The sequence below is a fragment of the Pongo abelii genome, chromosome 16 (genome assembly GCF_028885655.2).
Source record: "Pongo abelii isolate AG06213 chromosome 16, NHGRI_mPonAbe1-v2.0_pri, whole genome shotgun sequence".
Classification (NCBI taxonomy): Eukaryota; Metazoa; Chordata; class Mammalia; order Primates; family Hominidae; genus Pongo; species Pongo abelii.
The window spans coordinates 16,051,724-16,078,693 of NC_072001.2; the positions used below are offsets into that span (position 1 = coordinate 16,051,724).

General features: G+C 41.5%; 1 long non-coding RNA gene across 1 annotated transcript; it reads right to left on the bottom strand.

The window, feature by feature from the left end:
- Nucleotides 1-4,686: 4,686 nt before the first annotated feature.
- Nucleotides 4,687-11,264, bottom strand: LOC134760241 (uncharacterized). Its single transcript, XR_010137305.1, has 3 exons — nt 11,148-11,264; nt 4,960-5,281; nt 4,687-4,814 (listed from the first exon to the last, which is right to left on the bottom strand). It is a non-coding gene; the product is annotated as an uncharacterized LOC134760241 (long non-coding RNA).
- Nucleotides 11,265-26,970: the final 15,706 nt, after the last annotated feature.

Genomic DNA, 26,970 nt, shown 5'->3' on the forward strand with positions numbered 1-26,970 from the left:
CAACCAAACCTCTAGATCTAACCAGCAGATTAATGGAACTAACAGAAGAACATGTTGGTCTAGAATAAGAGAAAGCAATCAACCAAATTCAGAAAATGTGAAGTTCTCCAAAATAACCAACCTGCTTCTTTGAAAAAGAAAATGGTATGATCAGAGACAGGGAGAGGAGGGCCTGGAGCCATGCTGTTTGGGGAAAGAGACTGGAAGCATATATTAAGCAATGCCAATATGCAGAACATGCTCAGGTCCTAATTCAAAATTACCATCTAAAAAAGGCATTTTTGAGATAGTCCAGGAAAATGTAACATGGACTGCAGGTTAGATTAAGGAATCACTGTTAATCTTATAAAACAGGATAATGATATTGTAGGGTTTTTTTTTTAAATCCTTATCATTAAGAGGTAAAATGCCTTAAAATATTTTAAAGACAGAGTTATGCTTTAAAATAATCCAATCAGGCAGGTGCGGTGGCTCACACCTGTAATCCCAGCACTTTGGGAGGCCGAGGCGGGCAGATCATGAAGTCAGCAGATCGAGACCATCCTGGCTAACACAGTGAAACCCCATCTCGTACCACACTGTATTACCTCATTTAACAGATATGATGAAGCAACTGAACAGGCTATTTTTCCATTTCCATTGCATTTCAACAGAGCCCACTAAAAAGTAGTATAAATGGCCCTTAAATACTAATATATTTTAAAACGCTCAAACTATATCGAAGTCACCACTTTCTGCCTAAGCAGGCAAAATCTCAAAAGCCCACACACAAGGCTGGGAGGCCAGCAGCCCTATTGGTGGTGAGAGAAATCAAGACGTACAGGAGCAATCTGGTGACAACCAGCCCACACTAGATGCATCCCCACCTGTGCATGTGCACAGGCACACAGGCGTGCACACATGGAGGACACATGTCCCAGGTCAGGCCTTGCAGAACTATTTGTGTTTTTTGTTTTTGTTGTTTTTGTTTGAGATGGAGTTTCACTTTCGTTGCCCAGCCTGGAGTGCAGTGGCACGATCTCGGCTCACTGCAACCTCTGCCTCCCAGGTTCAAGCGATTCTCCTGCCTCACCCTCCCGAGTAGCTGGGATTACAGGCATGTGCCACCATGCCCCGCTAACTTTTGTATTTTTTAGTAGAGACGGGGTTTCTCCAAGTTGGCCCGGCTGATCTCAAACTCCCAACCTCAGGTGATCCACCCACCTTGGCCTCCCAAAGTGCTGGGATTACAGGCGTGAGCCACCACACCCGACCCTCAGCACTATTTGTATAGCAACACTGTGGCAATAAGCCCAAGTGTCCACCAATAAGAGACTCACTAAAGAAAGATACATAAAAGACACATCCACACACTGAAGACTAAGCTGCTTTATAAACACAAAGAGCGACACTCTGATAAAATACTCCAATATATATGGTTAGTAAAAAAAAAAACAAGCAACAGAAGTAATGCAACATGCTACCACTAGCGTACTCATTCCAGAGAACAAGGAGGTTACAGAGGAGACTGAAAAGTCAGAGGCAGCAGGTGGGAAATGGGTGGAAGGCGTGGGCGGGGAAGCGACAGTGTGTCTCTGCCTAGGTTTGATTTTTGAACCACGTGACTGTATTCCTTTTTTTTTTAATGACTGTAAAACAAAATAAATGCTCTTCATACTAGAAATAAAATGTTAGCAAAATCTGCATTCAAAACTAGGATTACTGTTCTACACTGACAAAGTTCACTACCATTAGCAAAAGCGGTTTTCTCATTGACATAATGAGATACAACAGCGTGCATGAGGTCCTCAGCAGGCCTGCACCCTACAGGTGCTCCACACGTGCAAATCACTACTATTACCATTACTATTACATAACAGATATAATATATAATTATACTGTCACTGCTATAACCAGCATTACACACTAACACAGCCCACATTCAGAGTATAAAGAAGGCTGTGGAACCCCCTGCAGAAGGTGGGAGGGCCTGGGACTGTGGATAAAGGGGAGCTCTTTGGGACTGTGCCACCTGAACCTGGAACCTGGGCCCCCAGGTTGGGTCCCCAGGCCTGTGTGCCTCAGCTTGCTCATCATTCACTCTCAACACGGATAACACCTTCAACTGCAAACATGTTTAAAAAGCACAGGCCAGCTCCCCCTACCAATACCAGAAAAAGCAAGTCTCCACACAGGCCCAGGATGAGAACCTACAAGTGGTACTAGCTACAAAACACATGGAGAACAGGGTTCTTGCACACACACCTTATGAGATGTTGGAGAGCTATACGGCAAAGGCATCTACAGGGTGTAGCCAGACGGTCTAAAAGGGCCGTGACAACAACCGCCATTTGTTGCAGATCAATGGCAAGCTCATTGTCTTGTGGAAGGGTGAGGTACCTCAGGAAACTCTCACTGGGGCTCAGAGGGCCAGACAAAAGCTAGAAAGGAAAAGTAAACAAACATTCAGAAATGGTGGGAAAAATTAAAGTAACACAGTTAGCCTTTACCCACTCTTTATATGTTGGTATTGACTCATTTGACCCATCAAATGACAATGCTGATGATATAGTTATACTATACAGCTACGTATTTGTGCAGCATATAAACTGTGTAAATGTCTAAATTTGCGGTATACATGTACACAACATTGACTGTGCGTGTATACATTTATGATACCACAGGTAAGTTGAATCCACACAGATTACTAACATGAGCAAACCACCCTACAGGCCTAGGAGCCCTGGAGAAAGGCAGAAGCACCTCTGTGGGAACCCAGCACAGCATCTCAAGCTGGCCTCGAAATCTAAAACCAAAACCTTTATTTTAATCTAAACATTGCCCACTCTGGAGAACGCCGACTTTCATTTGCAAATTAAATCATAGTTCTAATTCTTCTAAAGGCAGAAGAGTCCTATTATCATTAGCTTAAAGACTGCCAAATAATAGAAAAATTAAACCAAAGCATGATATTGAAATGCCTAAGACTTTCCCAAAAAGATGCAAAATCCAACTTGTACTTGACCTGTAAAGACCAGCAGTCCTGGAGGTTTACGCCCAGGGCCCCACACGCCTGCTCCTCCCCCAGCTCGGCGTCCACACCTGTTAAGGGGGGAGCTGGTACTAAACAGAGTGATAGCTCAGGTGACATGCCCTGCACAGAGCCCAGTACATAGGAAGGACCAACAAAGCAGGCCGCTCTTTTCGTCATTCTTTTCTGGTATTGATTTAAAAGTGCGTGTTTCAAGCTTGGTTCTGTGCTGACAAGGAAGTCGGCGCTCACTGATCCGAGTCTTCTCCACAAACAAGTGACCTCCTATACCTGTCTAACCTGACTCACTGCTGTTACCACCAAACACACACATGCCAGAGAAAAACACTGCCGCGGACACACACGCTGGTCTTGCGTGAAAAATAAGTAGACTCAAGTGCCACCTACACACAAAGTTCCATCATGACACTCACGTACATGTCGCCATTGGAGTGAGGCATATCCTTCCTGCAAATGATGCTCTGGAACCTTTGCAGCAAGGGCAAAAGTGGGGCACTGGTGCCCTGGGCAGAACGCTCATTGTCAGTCTCCTGTGCCCCGCTGTCCCACAGCTGAAGCAACAACAGGATGGCAGACAACATTTGGCTAAAGGAGAAAACATATTTATTCCTTGTAAAAACAGATTAACTTCTTTTCTTCATGGTTGATCAAAAATAAAAGCAAACAGCTAGATAGAAGTGAAGCAATACTTGGGATATTAAAGGAAATGAAAGTAAAGCCGTGGTAATTAAATCACTGAATTGACACCGAGACTTTAGCATAAGACATTGCCTTCTGCTGATAGGAAAGACCAGTCAAGAAGCTCAAAGAGCACGTTTACATGGAACTTCTAGGATCTTAAATTCATGGAATAAAAATAATTAAATGAGAAAAACTGAAAGAAAAAAAAAGAACAGTTCCCAGGCTAGAAAACTGAGCATAAAAGAGGAAGAGAAGAAAAGGTAAAGAGAGAGCGAGCTCTGGGACATGGTTCTCTGGTTACAGAGCACCACATCTGCTGCAGTCACACACGATTTAGTGAAATGCACACAACGCAACAGGTATTTGGACACAGAGGTGCTTCCCCAAAGCATTTCCAGTCTGCGGCAGCCCTCACCTCAACGTGCCTCTCTGCACAGCCAGCTCCAGCAGGATGGCCAGGGCCAAGTGCTGGTCCTGCAGGGGGATGCTTCTGGCCCTTTCGTGCCTGGTGTTCCATGAACATCCCTGAAATGAAAGCAGTGGATGCAGGAACAAAGCGACCTCCAGAAAGACAGTATGCTTACAATCACACTTAACATGTTTACTACACACTCCCTCCCAAGGAAGGATATATTTTTAATATTTAGAATCAAGTTTCTGAGACTTGCTACTCAAATTTTTCAGAGATTTTTAAAGTATACAATTAACTTACAGAAATGTATTTTATTTAAAGTGTTCATTCAGATACTATATTACAGTAGATGACATACTCCAAGTGTGTGAAGCATGAAATAATTTATCTCATTATCCAAAACATAAGCAGAAGAATAGCTATCTTTTCCAGTTTCAATGATGTGTAAGACTATACCAGTATCAACCTCCTCCTACAGAATTAGAGAACCAATTTCTAAAACCACCTGAGGATCTGGAGGCAAAATGTCTACACTAATTTCTATCTCTGATCAAAGATTACCTGGTTGCTTACTCCATACCCAGCTCTCCAGAATTGACTTGGCCCTATATACAGGTGCAGGAGTTTCATCTTTTTTCTCTTTGTCATCCAGATCTTCTTTCTTTGTTCCACTTGATTCGACACTATCATCTGCAGAATTAAAATTTTTTTAATCTGTAATCGCTTTTCAGAATGCCATACCATTAGTCTCTGCAAATGTCCCTCCCCGAAAAGTTACAACACACATCATTAACTGAATGTTTGACAACTTAAAAATAAAATACATCAATCATACCTCTAACAGATCCAGTATAATTTTCATAAACAAACCAATATATCAGCCAGGAGTGGTGGCTTACGCCTGTGATCCCAGCACTCTAAGAGGCCGAGGCGGGTGGATCACGAGGTCAGAAGATGGAGACCATGTTGGTTAACACGATGAAACCCTGTCTCTACTAAAAATACAAAAAAATGGCCAGGTATGATGGTGGACGCCTATAGTTCCAGCTACTCGGGAGGCTGAGGCAGGACCATGGCGTGAACCTGGGAGGCAGAGCTTGCAGTGAGCTGAGATGGCACCACTGCACTCCAGCCTGGGCAACAGAGCAAGACTCCATCTGGGAAAAAAAAAAAAAAAAAAAAAAAAGAAACCAATATATCAAATTATTTAAAGTGTGTCTTCCAAAATGATATTTCATTAACTTCCTAGTAGATTTCACAACTGAGAAACTTAGTTTTTGATATTTACCTACTTCAATTTCACACCAATTGCTTTTATCCAGTGAGTCCCAGTGCTTGCGTACCCATGGGAAAATGGAGGGTGTAGAAAAGGAGTACAATTCAAAAATCTTTTAACTCTTTACAAGGCCCTACTCCACTGCCAACTGGGAAGCACTGCTATGCAGGGGCACTGTCACTGATAGCATCATTCAAGAGCACTGGGACAAAAAGGAAAAGCTGAGAAAAATGACTTTAGGCCACTGAATGTAAAGTTTCAGTCAAAAACAACTGTCATAAAACTCCTTACATAGTAAGCGAAGAGAAGAGAGAAATAACCTTAACCTTGAAGTCTAAACACCTTCCATCACAGAAGGCTGTGACTAAACATCTAAACAACATAATTAGAAAAATGTATCTCAGTCGGTGAAAGACATGATATCCCATCCAGATTACAAATAATGAGTATCTAAAAATCTCTAAGGAAACAGTTCCTCTGTTTACAACATTTCTGACACCAAATGTATGGAATTTTGCACCAAGCAATTCTCCAGTTCTCTGCGACACCCAGCTGTGTGTCCCACAGTGCAATTCAATTCTGAAACTAACTACCTAGAATTAGCACAGACCCCACAGGTTAATAACAGCAGAGAAAAGGTGAATGCTGAAAAAAATATCCAAAGAACTAATGGCTGAAAACTTCCTAGGTTCGGCAAATGACATAAACCTAGGCAGATTGAAGAATCTGTGCAAAGCCCACACAAGATAAATCCTAAAGGAAGCCATGACGAGGCACATCATAATCAGCTGCTAAACACTAAGGACAAAACCTTTTGAAAAGTGCCACAGAAAGTAGATATAGAAGAATGTCTTTTGTGGCCTGAAATTAAGACCAAATATTATGTGCTGCCTTGAGATCGGTAAAATCAAGAAGGCCTCAATAGCCTAACCACAAGGTCTCCCTGGAGCTCTGCTCTCAGGTATAAGATCCCAAAGCCAAACAACCTCCTTATCATTGGAGACCCGACCCCAGCCTGCTCATCCCTGCCGGCCCAGAGATATTCAAACAAGCCAATCACATCACCCTCCTGTTACTACAAAATATGTCTCCCACAGCCCCTGGTGGTTCACTCTGTTCCCAAGTGCAGCCCCCATGTGGCATGCGGTCTCCCCCACCCCCAGGGCTGTGAGCATGTGTGACTAATAAACTGCTATTACATCTGTGCAGTGTCGGTGTCCTATGTTCAGCCATCCCATATCCCTAGGGCAGGCATCTTCTAGGGTTATAAACAGAACTTTAATCAACCTCTCCTTGGTTATTTCACTGGTTCCATGATACAGCTTTTTCTGTGCAAAAGATCTGAACAGGAACTTCACAGAGGATACAAGAGTGGCAAAGAAGAACATGATATTCAGCATCGTTAGCCATTACGGAAGTGCAATTAAAACCGCAATGAGATCCCACTAGACTTGTTAGAATGGCTCAATTGAAAAACACTGGTAACATCAAGTGCTAACAAAGACACAGAGCAACAGAAACGTGACAGATTGCCAGTGGGAATGCAAGCTAAAACAGCCTCCAGTTTACCAAGGTAGACACCTCATGTCACAGAATACAGAGTAGAACCCAGCCAGGAACACAGCTCAGGTGAGAACACAGGTGCTGGCTCTAAATGCCACACTCTGCCCTATGTGTGTGTGTGTGTGTGTGTGTTGTGTGTGTGTGGTCACTAACCACAGCCCACTGGCCAAACCCAGCCCACAGCCTCTTTGTGTATGGTCTGAATGCAGAGAAAGTATTTTACTTTTGTTGTTGTTTTGAGACAGAGTCTTGGCTCACCACAACCTCTGCCTCCCAGGTTCAAGCGATTCTCCCAGGTTCAAGTGATTCTCGTGCCTCAGCCTCCGAGGAGCTGGGATTACAGGCATGCATCACCATGCCCGGCTAATTTTTTGTTTTTAGTAGAGATGGGGTTTCACCATGTTGGCCAGGCTGGTCTTGAACTCCTGACCTCAGGTGATCCGCCTGCCTCGGCCTCTAAAAGTGCTGGGATTACAGGTGTGAGCCACCATGCCCGGCCACCGTATTTTATATTTTTTAATAATTGAAAAACAATCAAAAGGAAAACAGTGTTTTGTGACTTGCAAACATTCTGAGGACTTCATCTTTTGTGTCCATAAATAAACTTTACAGAATGAACGTCCCCTGCCCGCTGACGCAGTATTGTCTGTGGCTACTTTGGCACTACAGCTGCAAGGTCCCATGGCTATGACAGAGACCATAGGGTCCATTGAGACCTTAAAATATTTACTATCTGGCCCTTTAGAGAAAGTAGGCCACCCCTACCCTACATCTGGCTATAAATTTTACACATTTGACAAATTCTGAGACCCTGTCTCAGAAAATAAGATAAAATATTCATAGTCTTAATAATGGAAAACAAAAACATTTATTGAATGTCAAAACATCTCCCTAACACCCCGAATCAGTTGGGATCTACATAAAGAACAATTACGCTCTGCTTTCTAACCATGATTTTTAAAAGAACAAAGGACAAAAAAATTCATGAAATGTGAGCCAGCTATGGTGGCTCATGCCTGTAATCCCAGCGCTTTGGGAGGCCAAGGTGGGCAGATCATGAGGTCAGGAGTTCAAGACCAACCTGACCAAGATGGTGAAACTCCATCTTTATTAAAAATACAACAATTAGCTGGGCATGGTGGAGGGTGCCTGTAATCCTAGCTACTCAGGAGGCTGAGGCAGAGAACTGCTTGAACCCAGGAGGCAGTGGTTGCAGTGAGCCAAAATCATGCCACTGCACTCCAGCCTGAGCGACAGAGCAAGACTCCCTCTGAAGAGGAAAAAACAAAAAAATTCATCAAATATAATGAATAAAACATATACTTTGGATTTTGCCATGTACTTAGCTTTTTTTCTTAGAGCACCTTTTAGAACTATTGTTTCACAGAAAACACTTTGGGAAATGTTTTAATTTATAAACAAATACTGGAGGGCTAGGAAGAAGAGGTTAAAACTTTTAAAAATATACAGAATGAATTACTGATACAATAAAAAAAAAAAAAGGTTGCTGATTCCTGTCTTGGAAGACACTGTCATGTGGACACTCTTAGCCTCAGCATCCACAGGTCCAGAAAGGGAAAATTTCAAGTCAGAGAGAATTCTCTATATATATACCATTTATTTGGAACATTCAGCCCTCAAGATCCCAACACCATGACCTCAGTTTCAACACAATTGTCCTTAGTCCTCATGTCACTGCTTTTGGTGCTGCCTGTTGTCAAGGCAGTGGAAGCCAGTGATGCAACTGCTCTCTCGTTAAAAGGTGTGGTTCTCAGTATTACAGGCATTTGTACTTGCTTGCGGGTATATGCACAAAAGAAAAAACTGAACAGATGTGACTTTGAAGGGCCTAATGAATGAAACCTCACTCCGAGAACCTTTGTGCTACTGAAACTAAATGTAAGCTTTGGTGTCTGAAAATTTCCAAGAATTAGTAAGTAAGAGAGTTTTACTTTCTGAGTTGACTCCATGAAATGGGAACAAATTGGTACACAAATGGATTTTGCCCAGAATCCTAGGAAATCACCACTGTTCAGTTGTAATCACTGCCTCCTAAATCAGTGAGTCTGTTCTCTGTATTTTATTAGACTTCTGTCATCTCCCAAGTTAATATTGTATTTAGATATCCAATAGTCAGCTAAAAAGGGAAACATTTATCTCTGGGAAGAAAAAAAATCATTTAGAAAAATGTATTCAGTGTATCTAATACTGAAATGGAGAAAAGACTTAATGTTAAAGGGAAAAAAAAACACTATAGACATTGACATAGAAAAGAGATTTAATGTTAAAAAAAAAAACTTTATATTAACTGAGTAACACCTCCTGATGAGAAGTGCTATATTAAATATAAACCCAATATGTTGTTTAAAAAAAAAAAAGATGAAAATCAAAAGCACTATGCAGAATGAAAGAAGCCAGACACAGAAGAACCTAACTACATGATTCCATTTATGGAGTTCTAGAACAGGCACAATTTGTCAATGCTGGAGAAACATCAGGCCAGCTATTGCCTCTGGGAAGAAGGGGCAGGACACCAGAGAACTTTCTGAGCAAGAGTCATGATAAAGATGTGGGTTACACAGGTTACATTTGTCAAAACTTGTGAAATGGTAAACTCAAAATAGATGCGTTTCATTATACATAAATTTTACCTGAAAGTCAAAAACAAAGTTAAACTAGAATCAATTACATACATGAGTGTCTAAGGAGCTAGGTGAGACAAACAGCAGATGGACAGACAGCAGGATGTGGAGCCAAATACAGTGGCAGAACATGGAGGTGGGTCTGCAGCCACTCATTGTACACGTCAGTTATTGTGTGTGTATGAATGTTTTCAAACAAATATAAAAAATAAATTTAAAAAAAACACGGGTAACTCTGCTTGACACTGAAACTGAAAAGAGAGACTAATACTTTTTCCCATGGTTTGTTTTGTGTTTTTTGTTTTTTTTTTTTTGAGATGGAGTGTCACTCTGTCGCCCAGCCTGGAGTGCAGTTGCACAATCTCTGCTCACTGCAACCTCCACCTCCTGGCTTCAAGCAATTCTCCTGCCTTGCCCTCCCAAGTAGCTGGGATTACAGGCGCCCACCACTATGCCTGGCTAATTTTTGTATTTTGTAGTAGAGATGGGGTTTCACCATGTTGGCCAGGCTTGTCTCAAACTCCCAACCTCAAATGATCTGCCCACCTCAGCCTTCCCAAAGTGCTAGAATTACAGGCATGATCCACCGCACCTGGTCCCCATGTATTTTCAAGTGGACACCATTCCAATTCATTCCACAAAAGAAGAAATACTTGCCGGGTGCGGTGGATCATGCCTGTAATCCCAGTACTTTGGGAGGCTGAGGCGGGTGGATCACGAGGTCAGGAGATCGAGACCATCCTGGCTAATACAGTGAAACCCCATCTCTACTAAAATACACAAAAAATTAGCCAGGCGTGGTGGCGGGCGCCTGTAGTTCCAGCTACTCAGGAGGCTGAGGCAGGAGAATGGCATGAACCTGGGAGGCGGAACTTGAAGTGAGCCGAAATCGTGCCACTGCACTCCAGCCTGGGTGACAGAGCAAGACTCCATCTCAAAAAAAAAAAAAAGAAGAAGAAATACTTTCTTCAGTCTAACGCTCTCCCAACTGAGCTATTTCAACTTAGAATAAATACTTTCTAAACTGGTAGCTTTATCCACATTGATGACTCTCAAGTAGGGGGACCAACAAACTTCAACAACGGTTCTCAACCAAGGATCTTTTCAGATTCAACAAGTTTAGGGTGTATACAAGCACCCATTTCTTTTAAACCTCAATGGGGACTCTGAAACACAGCCACTGTTATGAACAACCTAATGATAGTATTATTGAGCATTCAAAATTACAATGCTAAATAACATTGTTCAATGGCATTTCCTTGCAGGCCAAAGGCTTCCAAAAAGTGTTTAATACACCCCCAAAGAACACCACAAATGCAGCAAGATGGTTTTGCAATAAAAATGCCTTCAAATCACATAAAACAATAAAATCCAGGCAGCTTGTATTAACTACCATTTTAGACAACAATCTCCAAAGTAAAAAGCAAAACTTCAAAGAGTTAAGCTCAAAGCTTTTGTTCCTATAGGACATTACAAAATTTCTATAAAATGCATTTTATAATGGTCTTTACAAAATAAAAAACACTAGTTAAAGTCCCTTACCTTTTCTAGGAGGGAGCTCTCCATTCTGGGTTGATTCAGTTCCAGTGTATACAATTTCTCCATCTTTAACCATTTCATTCCACAGACCACACAGCTCATTTCTTGAGAATACAAGCTGGCAATGATAAACGAGATAAGCTTACAGAGTGCTCACACTCACATTGCAATTTTTAAAGAATGATATGGAAAAAAAATCTCAATCCCCCTTATGTATTCAATCATTCGGTAATAAAATCAATGATTTACTGAATTAGTGACTTAATCATTTTACATTTCATGGAAGTCATTCAAGAAATATAAATGAAAAGGTGCATAATAGTGTAAATACTATGCTACCTCTTATGTAACATACAAGAAAAAAGACACATGGTCGGGCGAGGTGGCTCATGCTTGTAGTCCCAGCACTTTGGGAGGCTGAGCAGGGCACATCACCTGGGATCAGGAATTTGAGACCAGCCTGGCCAACATGGTGAAACCCCGTCCCAACTAAAAATATAAAAAAATTAGCTAGGCGTGGTGGCGGGTGCCTGTAATCCCAGCTACTCAGGAAGTTGAGGCAAGAGAATCGCTTGAACCCAGGAGGCATAGGTTGCAGTGAGCTGAGATCGCGCCACTGCACTCAGCCTGAGTGACAAGAGCGAGACTCAGTCTCAAAAAAAAAAAAGAAAAAAGAAAAAAAAGACAGACACACAAACACACACACGTGCATGTGCTCTGAAAAGATAAACCAAAAGCAAGTACCAATGACTACCTTTGGGGAAATGGGGAGGGGACATGGACAAAGGCAGCAGGACCAGAAAAAGCAACAACATTGTGAGTATACTTTATAAGTCTTTACTTCTGAAACATACATGACTTTCATCCTCAAAAATTAAAATTAAATCATAAAAAAGCAAAACCTACAACTGGCAACAAGCAAATTAACCCATGCATATACAAAGAAAAGTAGGTCAAGGGACTTTTGAACTATATATCATTAATAGAATATACTATAATGAAAAATAAAATCTTTTATTTATTGGTATTGATAATATTGTCACAATTTTAGAACTACTTCATGTTGCACAATAAAGCAATGTAAATACAACAAAACATGTTTATGATAAAGTATTAAATGTTATTAGAAATTAAGACTTTAGGCTGGACATGGTGGCTCACACCCGTAATCCCAGCATTTGGGAGGCCAAGGCAGGTAAATTACTTGAGGTCAGGAGTTCATGACCAGCCAGGCCAACACGGTGAAACCCCATCTCTACTAAAAGTATAAAAAATTAGCCGGGTGTGCTGGTGCATGCCTGTAATCCCAGTCACTCAGGAGGCGGAAGCAGAAGACTAGCATGAACCCAGGAGGCAGAGGTTTCAGTGAGCCGAGATTATGTCACTGCACTCCAGCCTGGGTAAACAGAGTGAGACTCCATCTCAAAAAAAAAAAAAAAAAAAAAAAAAAAATTAAGGTTTCCAGTGGAAAAGAGGAAAAAAATCATAGAAATTTTGAAAAACAAGTTAAATTGGAAAGCTATGAACTTTATTTTTGAATATATTTGCTTACTCTGTTTTTTGAAAGGACTAGAATCAAAGGCAATCGGACAGCACGCACCCAGATTTTGGTTTCTCAGAACCATTTCCCAATAAAAGATGCTAGGGCTCTTGGGAAAATAAATAGATTCAAGGGCTAGGGCAGACAAAGATGAGCCTGGAATATCTTGTTTCCTCAAAGAAAAAGCTGTTAATGTCCAGGTGCGGTTGCTCATGCCTATAATCCTAGCACTTTGGGAGGCTGAGGTGGGCAGATCACTTGAAGTCAGGAGTTTGAGACCAACCTAGCCAACATGGTGAAACCCTGCCTCTTCTAAAAATACAAAAAGTAGTTGGGCATGGTGGCAGGTGCCCATAATCCCAGCTACTCAGGAGGCTGAGGCAGGAGAAGAGCCTGAACCCAGGAGGTGGAGGTTGCAGGGAGCCGAGCCTATGCCACTGCACTCTAGCCTGGGTGACAGAGCAAGACTTTATCTCAAAAAAAAAAAAAAAAAAAAGCAGCTGCTCAAAGACTGATAGGGACTCCTGGCTAAATTTATAATAATTATAATATCTGTGAGCATCAAAATCAAAAACGCCTTTGCTTGCTAACATCTGTGAGTCAGAAAAGGCTTCCCACAACAGGAAAAGGGAGCATTTCAGACACTGGGGGAAGGCATCCATTCTGAAAACTGCGTATGTGACAGAAGCTCCCTTGTCTGGCAAAAAAAAAAAAAAAAAGCCATTTTTAATCAAAAGAGGCACAGATGTTTGCCCATCTTTTTTTTTTTTTTAACTTCTGTGGATACACACTAGTTGTATGTATATATACAAATGGGTTACATGAGCTATTTTCACACAGGCATACTATGCGTAATAATCACATCACAGTAAATGGAGTACTCAATACCTAAAGCATTTATCCGTTGCATTACAAATAATCCAATTATACTGTTATTTTTAAATGGACAATAAATTGACTGTAGTCACCGTGTAATGCTGTCAAGTACTAGATTTTATATATTCTATCTAACTCTTTTTTTTTTTTTTTTGAGACGGATCTCGTTCTGGCACTAGGCTGGAGTGCAGTGGCACGATCTTGGCTCACTGCAACCTTTGCCTTCCGGGTTCAAGGGATTCTCCTGCCTCAGCCTCCCGAGTAGCTGGGACTACAGGCTCACACCACCACACCCAGCTAATTTTTGTATTTTTGGTAGAGATGGGGTCCACCATGTTGGCCAGGATGGTCTGGGTCTCCTGACCTCATGATCCACCTGCCTCGGCCTCCCAAAGAGCTGGGATCACAGGTGTAAACCACTGTGCCCAGCCCTATCTAACTCCATTTTTATACCCATTAACCATCTGCACTTCACCCCCACTTTATCCTTCCCAGTCTCTGATAACCATCATTCTACTCTATCTCCATGAGTTCAATTACTTTCATTTGCTTAGCTCCTACAAATAAGTGAGAACATGCAAAGTTTGTTTTTCTGGGTCTGGCTCATGACATTCTGTTCCTGACTTAGCATAATGACCTCCAGTTTTATCCATGTTGTTGCAAACGACAGTATCCCATTCTTTTTTATGGCTAAATAGTACTCCATTGAGTATATATGCCACATTTTCTTCATCCATTCATCTGCTGGGAACACTTAGGTTGCTTCCAAATGTTGGCTATTGAGAATAGCGCTGCAGTAAACATGAGAGTGTACATATTTCTTCAACATACTGATATTCTTTCCTCTGGGTATATACCTACCAGCAGTGGGATTGCTGAATCATATGATAGTCCTATTTTTAGTTTTTTGAGGAACCTCCAAGCTAATCTCCATAATGGCTGTGCTAATTTACATTCCCACCAACAGTGCACAAGGGTTCCCTTTTCTCTATATTCTTGCCAGCATTTGTTCTTGTCTTTTGGATATAAGTCATTTTAATTAGGGAGAGACAATATCTCGTTGTAGTTTTGATTTGCATTTCTCTAACGATCAACCATGTTCAGCACCTGTTCATATTGCCTGTTTGTCATTTGTATATCTTCTTTTGAGAAATGTCTGTTCAAATATTTCGCCCATTTTCATTGGATTATTAGATTTTTTTCCTACAGAGTTGCTTGAGCTAATTATATATTCTGGTTATTAATCCCTTGTCAGATGGATAGTTTGCAAACATTTTCTCCCATTCTGTGGGTTGTCTCTTCATTTTGTTGATTGTTTCCTTTGCTGTGCAGCTTTTTAACTCGATGTGATCCCACTTGTCCATTTTAGCTCTGGTTGCCTGTGTTTACGAAGTATTGCTCAAGAAATCATTACCCAGTGCAATGTCCTGGAGAGCCTCCCCAATGTTTTCTTTTAGCACTTTCATAGTCTGAAGTCTTAGGTTTAAGTCTTTACTCCATTTTGATGTGATTTCTGTATATGGTGAGAGATAGCGGTCCAGTTTCATTTTTCTGCATATGGGTGTCCCATTTTCCCAGCACCCTTTATCAATGAGGCTATCCTTTCCCTCATATATCCTCCGGGCACCTCTGTCAAAGGTGAGTTCACTGTAGATGTATGGATCTGTCTCTGGGTTCTCTATTCTGTTCCATTGGTCTACGTGTCTGTTTTTATACCAGTACCATGCTGTTTTGGTATACCTTTCTAGTAAACTTTGCACTTGATCTAAGCCAAAAAAGACTAGGAAGTGATTGTAGTATAACTTTAAGTCAGGTAATGCAATTTCTCCAGTTTTGTTTTTTGCTCAGGATGGCTTTGGCTATTCTGTCTCTTTTGTGATTCCATGTAAATTTCAGGATATTTTTCTATTTCTGTGAAGAATGTCATTGGTATTTCGAAAGGGATTACATTGAACGTGTAGATTGCTTTGGGTAGTACAGACATTTTAACAATATTGATTCTTCCAATCCATGAACACGGAGTATCTTTTCCTTTTTTGTGTGTCTCCTTCAATTTTCTGCATCAATGTTTTACAGTTTTCGTGGTAGAGATCTTTTCACTTCTTGGGTTAGGATTATTCCTACATATTTTACTTTATTTGTAGCTATTATAAATGGAATGATTTTTCTTGATTTATTTTTCATATTGTTCACTGTTGACATATAGAAATGCTACTGATTTGGCCAGGCACAGTGGCTAATACCTGTAATCCCAGCACTTTGGGAGGCCAAGGCAGGCAGATCACCTGAGGTCAGGAGTTCAAGAGCAGCCTGGCCAATGTGGTGAAACCGTCTCTACTAAAAATACAAAAATTAGCCAGGCCTGATGGCAGGCGCCTGTAATCCCAGCTACTCAGGTGGCTAAGGCAGGAGGATCGCTTGAACCCAAGAGGCAGAGGTTGCAGTGAGCCGAGACTGCGCCGAGACTGCGCCATTGCTTTCCAGCCTGGGCCACAGAGTGAGACTCCATCTCAAAAAAAAAAAAAAAAGAGAGAGAGAGAGAAATGCTACTGATTTTAGTATGTTAATTTAGTATCCTGCAATTTTACTGAATTTATCAGTTCTAATCATTTTTTAGTGGAGTTTTTAGGTTTTTCCAATTATAACAATCATCTGCAAACAAGAATAACTTGGCTTCTTCATTTCCAATTTGGATGCCCTTTATTTCTTCTTTTTTTTTTTTTTTTTTTTTTTTTTTTCTGAGATGGAGTCTTGCTCTGTAGCCCAGTCTGGAATATAGCGGCACAATCTCAGCTCACTGCAATCTCCACTTCCGGGGTTCAAGTGATTTCCCTGCCTCAGCCTCCCAAGTAGCTGGGACAACAGACACCCGCCACCACGCCTAGCTAATTTTTATATTTTTAGTAGAGATAGCATATCACCATGTTGGCCAGTCTGGTCTCAAACTCCTGACCTCAAGTGATCCACTCACCTCAGCCTCCCAAAGGGCTGGGATTACAGGTGTGAGCCACTGCACCCGGCCTTTCTGTCTCTTATCTGACTCCTCTAGCAAGGGCTTCCAGTATTATACTGAATAATAGTGGTGACAGTGGGCATCCTTGTCTTGTTATGGATCTTAGAGGAAAGGCTTTCAGTTTTTCACCTTTCAGTATGATACTAGCTGTGCGTCAGTTGTATATGACTTTTATTGCGTTGAGGTGTGTTCCTTCTATAACCAGTTTTTTTCGAGTTTTTATCATGAAAGGATGTTGAATTTTATCAAATGCCTTTTCAGCATGAATTTAAATGATCATATGGTTTTTTATCCTTCATTCTACTGATATGATGTATCAAACTGATTGATTTGGATATGGTGAAACATCCTGGCATCCCTGGGATAAACCCCACTTTGGTCATGATGAATGATCTTTTAATGTGTTGTTGAATTCGGTTTGCAGGTATTTTCTTGGGTATTTCTGCCTGAATGTTCATCTGGGATACTGGCCTGTTTTCTTTTTTTTGATTATGTTTTTGTCTGGTTTTGATATCAGGGTAATACTGGCCTTTTAGAATACGTTTGGAAGTATTCCCTCCTCCTCTATTTTTCAGAATAGTTTCACTAGGATTGGTAATAGTTCTTCTTTCAATGTTTGGTAAAATTCAGCAGTGAAGTTATTGGGTCCCGGGCTTTTCTTTGCTGGAAGACTTTATTATTACAGTTTCAATCTCACTACCTGTTACTGGTACGTTCAGGTTCTGGATTTCTTCATGGTTCAAACTTGGAAGGCTGGATGTGCCTGTGAAATTATCCATTTCTTTTTTTCTTTTTTTTTTTTTAGACACAGTCTCACTCTGTCACCCAGGCTGGAGTGCAGTAACATGATCTCAGCTCACTGCAAACTCCATCTCCCAGGCTCAAGTGATTCTCGTGCCTCAGCCTTCCAAGTGGCTGGAATTACAGGCATGCAACACCATGCCTGGTTAATTTTTGGATTTTTAGTAGAGATGGAGTTTCACCATGTTGGCCAGACTGGTCTCGAACTCCTGACCTCAAGTGATCCACCCGCCGCAGCCTCCCAAAGTGCTGTGATTACAGGCATGAGCCACCGCGCCCAGCCTGCAAACTTATGCATTTCTTCCAGGTTTTCCAAGTTATTGACATATAGCTGTTCACAGCCTCTAATGACCCTTTGAATTTCTGCAATATCAGTTGTAATACCTACTTTTTCACCTCTGATTTATTTGGGTCTTCTTTTTCTCTTAGCCTGCCTGAAGGCTTGTCAATTTCATTTGTCTTTTAGAAAAACCAACTTTTCATTTCACTGATCTTTTGTATTATTTTCTTCATTTCAACTCCATTTTATTTCTGCTCTGATCTTTATTATTTCTGTCCTTCTAATTATGGGTTTGGTTAGCTCCTTCTTTTCTAGTTCTTTAAGATGTATCATTAGGTTATTTATTTGAAGTTTTTCTACTTTTTTCATTTTCCTCTTAGTACTGCTTTCACTATATCCTACAGGTTTCGTATGCTGTATTGCCATTGCCATTTGTTTCAAGAAATTGTTTAATTTCATTCTTAATTTCTTCACTGACCTGTTGGTCATTCAGGAGCATATTGTTTAATTCCCATGTGTTGGTGGAGTTTCCAAAATTCCTTGCTATCGATTTTTAGTTATAGTCCATTGTGATCAGAGAAGATACTTAACATAATTTTTTTAACTTATATATGGCAAAAGACAGGAATCTACCTTCATTCTTCTGCATATGAATATCAGGTTTTCCCAGCACCATTTATTGAAGAGTCTGTCTTTTCCCCAGTGTATGTTCTTGGTACCTTTGTTAAAAATGAGTTCACCGTAAATGTGCGGATTTGTTTCTGGATTTTCTATTCTGTTCCGTTGGTCTATGTGTTTGTTTTTATGCTAGTACTATGCTGTTTTGGTTACTATAGCTCTGTAGTATAATTTGAATTCAGGTAATCTGATTCCTCCAGTTTGTTTCTTTTTAATTATGAGAGCTTCGGCTATTATGGGTCTTTTGTGGTTCAACATGAATTTTAGGATTTTTTTTTTCTGTTTCTGTGAAGAATGTCATTGGTATTTCACTAGGGATTGCACTGAATTGGTAGATTGCTTTGGGTAGTATGGACATTTTAACAATATTGATTCTTCCAATCCCTGAAGATGAAATATTTTTCCATTTTTTGTGTCCTCTTTAATGTCTTTCATCAGCGTTTTAGAGTTTTCATTACAGAGATCTTTGTAACGATCTTCTTTGGTTACTTCCTAGGCATTTAATTTCATGTGTGGCTACCGTAAATGGGATTACTTTTCTAATTTCTTTTTCATATTGTTTACTGTTGGCACATAGAAATGCTACTGATTTTTTATGTTGATTTTGTATACTGCAACTGTACTGAATTTATCAGATCTAATCATTTTCTTCTGGAGTCTTTAGGTTTTTCCAAATATAAGATCATATCATCTGCAAACAAGGATAATTTGACTTCTTCCTTTCCAATGTGAAGGCCTTTTATTTCTTTCTCTTGTATGACTGCTCTAGCAAGAACTTCCAGTACTATGTTGAATAACGGTGGCCACACTGAGCATCCTTGTCATGTTCCAGATCTTAGAGGAAAGGCTTTCAGTTTTTCACCATTCAGTATGATACTAGCTGTGCGTCTGTCATATATGGCTTTTATTATGTTGAGATATGTTTCTTCCATAACCAGTTTTAAGGGATTTTATCATGAAAGGATGTTGAATTTTATCAAATGCCTTTTCAGCATCAATTGAAATAATCACATGGTTTTTATCCTTCTGTTGACACGATGTATCACATCAATTAATTTGCATATGCTGAACCATCCTTGTACCCCAGGGATAAACCCCACTTGGTCACAATGAATGATCTTTCTAATGTATTGCTGAATTTGGTTTGCTAGTATTTTGTTGAGGATATTTACATCAATATTCATCAGAGACACTGGCCTGTAGTATTCTTTCTTTGATGTGTCTTTGTCTGCTTTTAGTATCAAGGTTTGAATTTTTAATGACTTATTTTGTGGCCTAACATATGGTCTAACCTTGAGGATGATCCATGTGCTAAAGAGAACAATGTACATTCTGCAGCCATCAGATGAAATGTTCTAGAAATATCTATTAAATCCATTTGGTCTACAGTGCAGATTAAGTTTGATGTTTCTTTGTTAATTTTGTCTGGATGATCTGTCCAATGCTGAAAGTGGAGTGTTGAAGCCTCCGTCTATTAATGTATTAAGGCCTATCTCTCTCTTTAGCTGTAATATTTGTTTTATGTATCTGGGTGATCTAGTGTTGAGTGCATATACACATATATTTATAATAGTTACAGCCTCTTGCTGAATTGGCCCCTTTATCATTACATAATGACTTTTTTGGTCTCCTTTTATAGTTTTGGTCTTGAAATCTATTTGGTCTGATATAACCACTATGCTTTTCTTTGATTTCCATTTGCCTCTCCCTTTTTCCATCCCCCTGCACCGTCCTGAAGAGGTGGTCTCCAATTTGAAGAAGCAAGCAGCCAATGAACTGCCTGTGGGGAGGGGCAGCCTCCAAGGACCCAGGGTTTCAGTCCCACAACCACAATGGATCCAATTCTACCAACGAGGACCTGAGCTCCAGGTGACAGCATGCCCTAGCCAACACCTTGACTACAGCCTTGTGACACCTGAAGTAGAGGACAGAACTAAGCTATGGCCAGACTGCTGACCCACAGAAACTGTGAGAGTGTAAATGCTTGTTGTTACAAGCTGCCAAATTTGTGGTTGGTAACTTGTTCTGTAGCGACAGCAAGCAAGCCAGCATCCTTCAGTTTTTGTAGAAGGAACAGCTTTCTCTCAGCACTCTTATTTTTTCTGTTCACATCACTAACAGGATAACTGCCATAAACATACTTGAAACCAAAACATATGACTTTTGGTAAAAATATCAGCTGGTGGGGGAGAGGTAAACTCCTTCCTAAAAAGTGAGCCCTGGCCAGGTATAGTGACTCACATCTCTAATCCCAGCACCTTGGAAGACTGAGGCAAGAGAATCACTTGTGCCCAGGAGTTCAAAACCAATCTAGGCAACATAGCAAGACCCTGTCTCTACAAAAAAATTGTAAAATTAGCCAGAAGGCTGGGCATGGTGGCTCACACCTGTAATCCCAGCACTTGGGAGGCCAAGGCAGGTGAACTGTTTGAGCTCAGGAGTACAAGACCAGCCCTGGCAACATGGCAAAACCCCATCTCTACCAAAAATACAAAAAATTAGCCAGGGGTGGTGGCGCACGTGTACTCCCAGCTACTTGGAAGGCTGAGGTGGGAGAACTGCTTGAGATCAGGAGGTAGAGGCTGCAATGAGTTGAGATCACTCCACTGTACTCCAGCCTGGGCAATAGAGCAAGACCCTATCAATAAATTTTTTAAATTTAAATTTAAAAAATTAAAATAATATAAAAAATAAAATTAAAAAGGAAGCCAAAAGCATTCAGGGCCCCTGAAGTTTAACCAGTGAATGGAAAGGTTTGACTCTTCTACTCATTCAGTCAGAGGAGGGCAGTGAATACGTGCACTGGGGTTCAGTCCAAACCCTACCACAGTGCACATGATAAGAGGCTAACAGTGGCCAGAACTCACAGCCCCATGTGGGCCGTGCTGCAGGAGTTACAGACTATCTTTAGGCACTCAAGGGAATATGACACTTGATTTGCGTCTTAAAGTGTTTCAGAAAACAGAAACAGAGAAGATGAATTAAGAAGCTATTACTGGCTGGGCGCGGTGGCTGACACCTGTAATCCCAGCACTTTGGGAGTCCGAAGCGGACGGATCATGAGGTCAGGAGATCAAGACCATCCTAGCTAACACGACAAAACCCCATCTCTACTAAAAATACAAAAAATTAGCTGGGTGTGGTGGCATGCGCCTATAGTCCCAGCTACGTGGGAGGCTGAGGCAAGGGAATTGCTTGAACTTGGGAGGCGGACATTGCGGTGAGCAGAGATCCCACCACTGCACTCCAGCCTGGGTGACACAGTGAGACAGCATCTCAAACAAAACAAAACAAAAAAGGCTATTACCAAGGGTCCAAAAAAGAAAGGATGAGAGTCGAAGTCAAGACAGGGAGGTACAGTCTTTAAGATTATTTCAGGCAGGGCACGGTGGCTCACATCTGTAATCCCAGCACTTTGGGAGGCCAAGGTGGGCAGACTGCTTGAGCCCCAGAGTTCGAGACCAGCCGGAGCAACATGGTGAAACCCAGTCTCTACAAAAAATACAAAAATTAACCAGGCGTGGTGGTACGCACCTGTAGTCTCACTACTCAGGGGACTGAGGTGGGAGGATCACCTGAGCCTGGGGAGGTTAAGGCTGCAGTGAGCCGTGACGGTGCCACTGCATTCCAGCCTGGGCAACAGAGTGAGACCCTGACTTAAAAAGAAACTATTTCAAATCACATCAGTTAAATCAAATGTGAAAGAGAAAATAAGGGAGGGAACAGAAGAGGAATGAGAATTAGTTCTGTTTTAACCACTAAGATTTGCACTAACTACTGAACATAAACATGGAGCTCCTCCCCACTCCACCAACCCTCAGTAAATATAGATCCAGATCTTAGCAGAGTGTTCAGGGCTAGAGACTCAAATCTGGGAGTAGTCAACAAATGGACTGTAGGTGATGTCCTGGAGAAGATGCCAACACCCAAGCAGAGAGGGGAGACCCCTGCCCAGCCCTGAAAGCACTCTGAGATTGCCCCAGACTGGCTGGGATCCACACACCAGTGTTCTGCGGTACAGCCTAGATTGAGAAACATTGGTGTTACAGAGGTACCATTTAAAAAAAAAAAGCCAAAAGATGAAACATTTAAAGACTAAGCCAAGGAGGAAGCCCAGTTTACATGGAAACAAGAATAATTACCACCACCTTTCAATTATTACCTGGGAAGGAAGAGGATAGGCCAGACCTTGTCCTTCTGAGTGACAAGGAATTCTTTTTTGGAAGGTGGAGACTGGACTCCTGGAGGGACAAGCACTATGGAAGCCTCCTAGGAACTGATGACCGAAATAAATGGTAAGCACCATTCAAAAAACAATTTGGGCACCTTAAAGGTGGAACATTACTAAGGCAATAAAGCAAGCCTCACTGGAGGAAGTCTCCAGAGAGTCAGACTGTGAACAAGCAAAAGTGAAGCCCAGGAGAAGAGCTCTCCAGATGACACACAGTACAGGATCCTGACTGAGGAAGCAGCAGCCTGGGAACAACTGGAAGACAGCCATGGCACTGATAAGAACAGGGACTACAAGCAGGGCATGGTGGCTCACGCCGTAATCCCAGAGATTTGGGAGGCCAAGGCAGAAGAACTGCTTGAGTCCAAGAGTTCAAGAGCAGCCTGGGCAACATGGTAAGACCGTGTCTCTACAGAAATATAAAAATTAGCCAAGTACATGGCACACGCCTATAATCCCAGCTACTGGGGAGGCTACAGCAGGAGGGTCACCTGCGCCCAGGTGTTTGACTCTGATCACACCACAGCACTCCAACCTGGGTGACAGAGACCCTATTCATTAAAAAAAAAAAAAAAAGAAAGAAAGAAAGAAAGAAAAAGAAAAAAAAGAATGAGACTTTCCATTTGTAAAGTGAGAGTATTTATTTCTACAACTGTCTCCAATTAGCTTTTTATTAGTAGCTGACTTACCTAAACGTGCCCAGTAGGTTTTCAACTTTTGACTTTTTTGGTTCAGATCCCAGATGCTTCTAATTAGGTTATTTGGGCTGAGAACTCTTTTCCAATTTTTTCCAATCTCACATTCCTATCTCACACCTCTGAAATGACATGCCAAGTAAAGGCACTTTCATCATCAAAAGACCCCAGCAAAAGAGGCAGTAACAGGCTCACTTTTTGTAAGTTAGTAAACTGAAGCTCAGAGGTTCAATGACTTGACCAAAGGCCACACAACACTGAGGCTGTGAGAGGTGGGATTTGGGAAGAGGCCCAACTCCAAGGCTTATTCGCTTCCTACCAACACCATAACATGCACCCACACCTGCAGCACGGCAGCCAGGGCAAGCCTTCACGTTCCCATACGTAGGCCACCAATACTTTAATACCAATCAGGACTAGGCAAGCAAACCGTTAAGGCATTTTTTTTTTTTTTTTTTTTTTTTTGAGACGGAGTCTCGCTCTGTCGCCCAGGCTGGAGTGCAGTGGTGCCATCTTGGCTCACTGCAAGCTCCACCTCCTGGGTTCATGCCATTCTCCTGCCTCAGCCTCCCAAGTAGCTGGGACTACAGGCACCCGCCACCAGACCTGGCTAATTTTTTGTGTATTTTTAGTAGAGATGGGGTTTCACCGTGTTAGCCAGGATGGTCTTGATCTCTTGATCTCGTGATCTGCCCGCCTTGGCCTCCCAAAGTGCTGGGATTACAGGCGTAAGCCACCGCACCCGGCCCGTTAAGGCATTTATTAAAGTGCCTTCAGAACAATAGAGTCAGGCAGTAAAATCCAAAACTGAATAATATAACAAATGAATATCTGATTAATGTATAGGTTAGAAAATGTTTCTTTTTCATGTCCTTACAATTTGACAGAAAAGTAATATCTTCAAATATTTGCAGATGAGTAGAGGTATATGGCTTTTTTTCTGAAATCTACAGAAAAATACTAAACACCTACTGAACACAGGACAACATATGAAAAAATGTTAAGAACAGATTCCTGGAACAATTAGAAAGGTCAGACAGGAACATTAAGTACGTCGATTTGAAGACATCTGAGAAGCAGCAAGGGAGTGACGTCTTCCTACAGCCTAAGACCCACGAGAGGAAGAAAGAGGCCCAGAGAACCTAAGCAAGCAGGGATGAGACTGAGAAGCAAAACGGAGCTTCTGAGAGACTCCCAGGGCCCTCATACAAGAGAAAGAGGCCTGGAAGACCCCATGCTCTGAGCTGGAACCTCAAAGGGCCACACACCAGAAATATAGGTGAGTTAGAAGTAGACCAGCCTTCACAGAAAACCAGCCCAGTTCCGCATTCTCTCAATTTCCAGCAGGACTGCAGTGACCTAGGATTGCCTAGAACATCCTCTCTAGAGGAAGATATTGCTCCTCGATTTATTGCTACAATATTGCATATACAATATCTGGAAGTCAGGCAAAAATAATAATGACAAAGATACAAGACCGCATCATTGAAAAATGAAAAAAAAATAGAAGTCAATAGAACAGACCAAAAGTGGATCCTGAAAACAGAAATATAAAGACTTCTGTCACGAAAGAAGAGCCTGAGGAATGAACTGAAGTGTTGACACTCTGCTCAGCAGATGCCAGCTCGGGGCAATGGGGTGAGGGAAGTGGGAAAGCAAGACAAGATCAATGAAGCAATGGTATGTGGTATATGACTTCACAGTCAGCTAAGCGTGATTTTAGCCTACTCTATGTAGGAGCCATTCTTATTTCCTTTAATTTCCTAAAAAAAGAAAAATATATATTAAAAAAGAGTGATTTTATATTTTTCAATGGTTGAAACATACTTAAAAGAATCATATGTCAGCCAAGCACAGTGGCTCACACTTGTAATCTCAGACTTTGGGAGGCCGAGATGGCTGGATCATGAGGTCAGGAGTTCAAGACCAGCCCAGCCAACATGGTGAAACCCCGTCTCTACTAAAAATACAAAAAAAAAATTAGCCGGACATGGATACATGCCTGTAATCCCAGTTACTCCGGAGTCTGAGGCAGGAGAATTGCTTAAACCCAGGAGGTGGAGGTTGCAGTGAGCCAAGATCGCGCCACTGCACTCCAGCCTGGGCAACAGAGCAAGACTCCCTCTCAGGAAAAAAAAAAAAATCATATGTCAACACATGAAAATTATATGACATTCAAATTCTGGTATCCACAAAGTTTTCCTGGAATATAGCCACACACACATTTGGCGGCTTCTCACAGGACAATGGCCAAGGTGAGTTGTTATAAAAGAGCACGTATGGTCCACATAAACATTTACTAGCTGGTGCTTTACAGAAAAAATGTGCTGACCCCTATGTTAGTGCCCCCTCATCTCAATGAGCTGCAAATACAACCAACTGTTCAGCCAGCACATTCACTAGGCATATGTAGCTTTTCCAGAAGGTTTGCAAGAAGAAACTACACCATAAAATAGTCCAAGGAGGAAAGAAAAAGGGAGGAATAAAAACACTCAGTTCCCTCATGTCTCCTTGTAAAGTGGTGAATGTTCATACCACAGGGAATTCACACCCACACTCGCCACACCTTCCAGGCTGTGTCACTGACTCCTTGGTAGGCAGTCAGGAAGCCATACTCCAACTCTCTTGTGTGACATCACAGCGGAGACTGGAGCCGAAGGGCAGCTCACAGGCATGAGTCAACCAAGAGGGACACAGAGAGGCAGCTAAGGAATCTATGGGGTTGGACGAGGTTTATAAATACACTTTTAAAATAACTACCTTTAATAGGGTCAAGCAATTAAAAGATCCTATTAACAGCCAGGCATGGTTCACGCTTGCAATCCCAGCACTTTGGGAGGCCAAGGCAGGCGAATCATGAGGTCAGGAGTTCAAGACCAGCCTGGCCAATCTGGTGAAACCCCATCTCTACTAAAAATACAAAAAATAGCCAGGTGTGGTGACAGGCACCTGCAGTCCCAGCTACTCAGGAGGCTGAGGCAGGAGAATTACTTGAACCCAGGAGGTGGAGGTTGCAGTGAGCCGAGATTGTGCCACTGCACTTCAGCCTGAGCAACAGAGCAAGACTCCTTCTCAAAAAAAAAAAAAAAAAAAGATCATATTAACAATTCCAACACAGAAGTTTCAACTAGAAAAAAGTACCTAAAGTGGCAGTTAAAGAAACTGTCAAACATTTCAAACTAAACATTTTAAAGGGATGTGTTTAATATAATTATACCTCAATAAAGTTGATATTTTTTAAAAATGGAAATTCTGGAATAGAAAAATACAATAATAAAATTTAAAACTCAATGGATTTGATTAAAAACAGATTGGGAAGGCCTGTGCTTCCTCCACCTATAAAGGATTAATTTTGTAGAAATTACTTCCTTGCTATAATCAACTAGAAAACGGGACAGAATATACCAAAAAGCTGTTACCAAAAACTGGACAACAGAAAGCCCAGAGCTGGGATCCCTCAGAGAAGCAAAACACTGCCCAGAAGCAGCTTCCAGGCTGCAGCACAGGAAAGGGGAACCCAAATAGAGCCCAAAGAACTTGCTGAGCTCAGGAGACAGATCAGCTATACGTAGGCCAAATGACAAGAATACAGCAAGCTCCAGAGATGAGTCGAGGGGCCCCTTGAGTATCTGTCTGAGTACTGCTCTGAGCATAGGTTAAGAAAACTACAGAATACTGGGGAAAGAAGCACTAGAAAGTAATAAGCAGCATC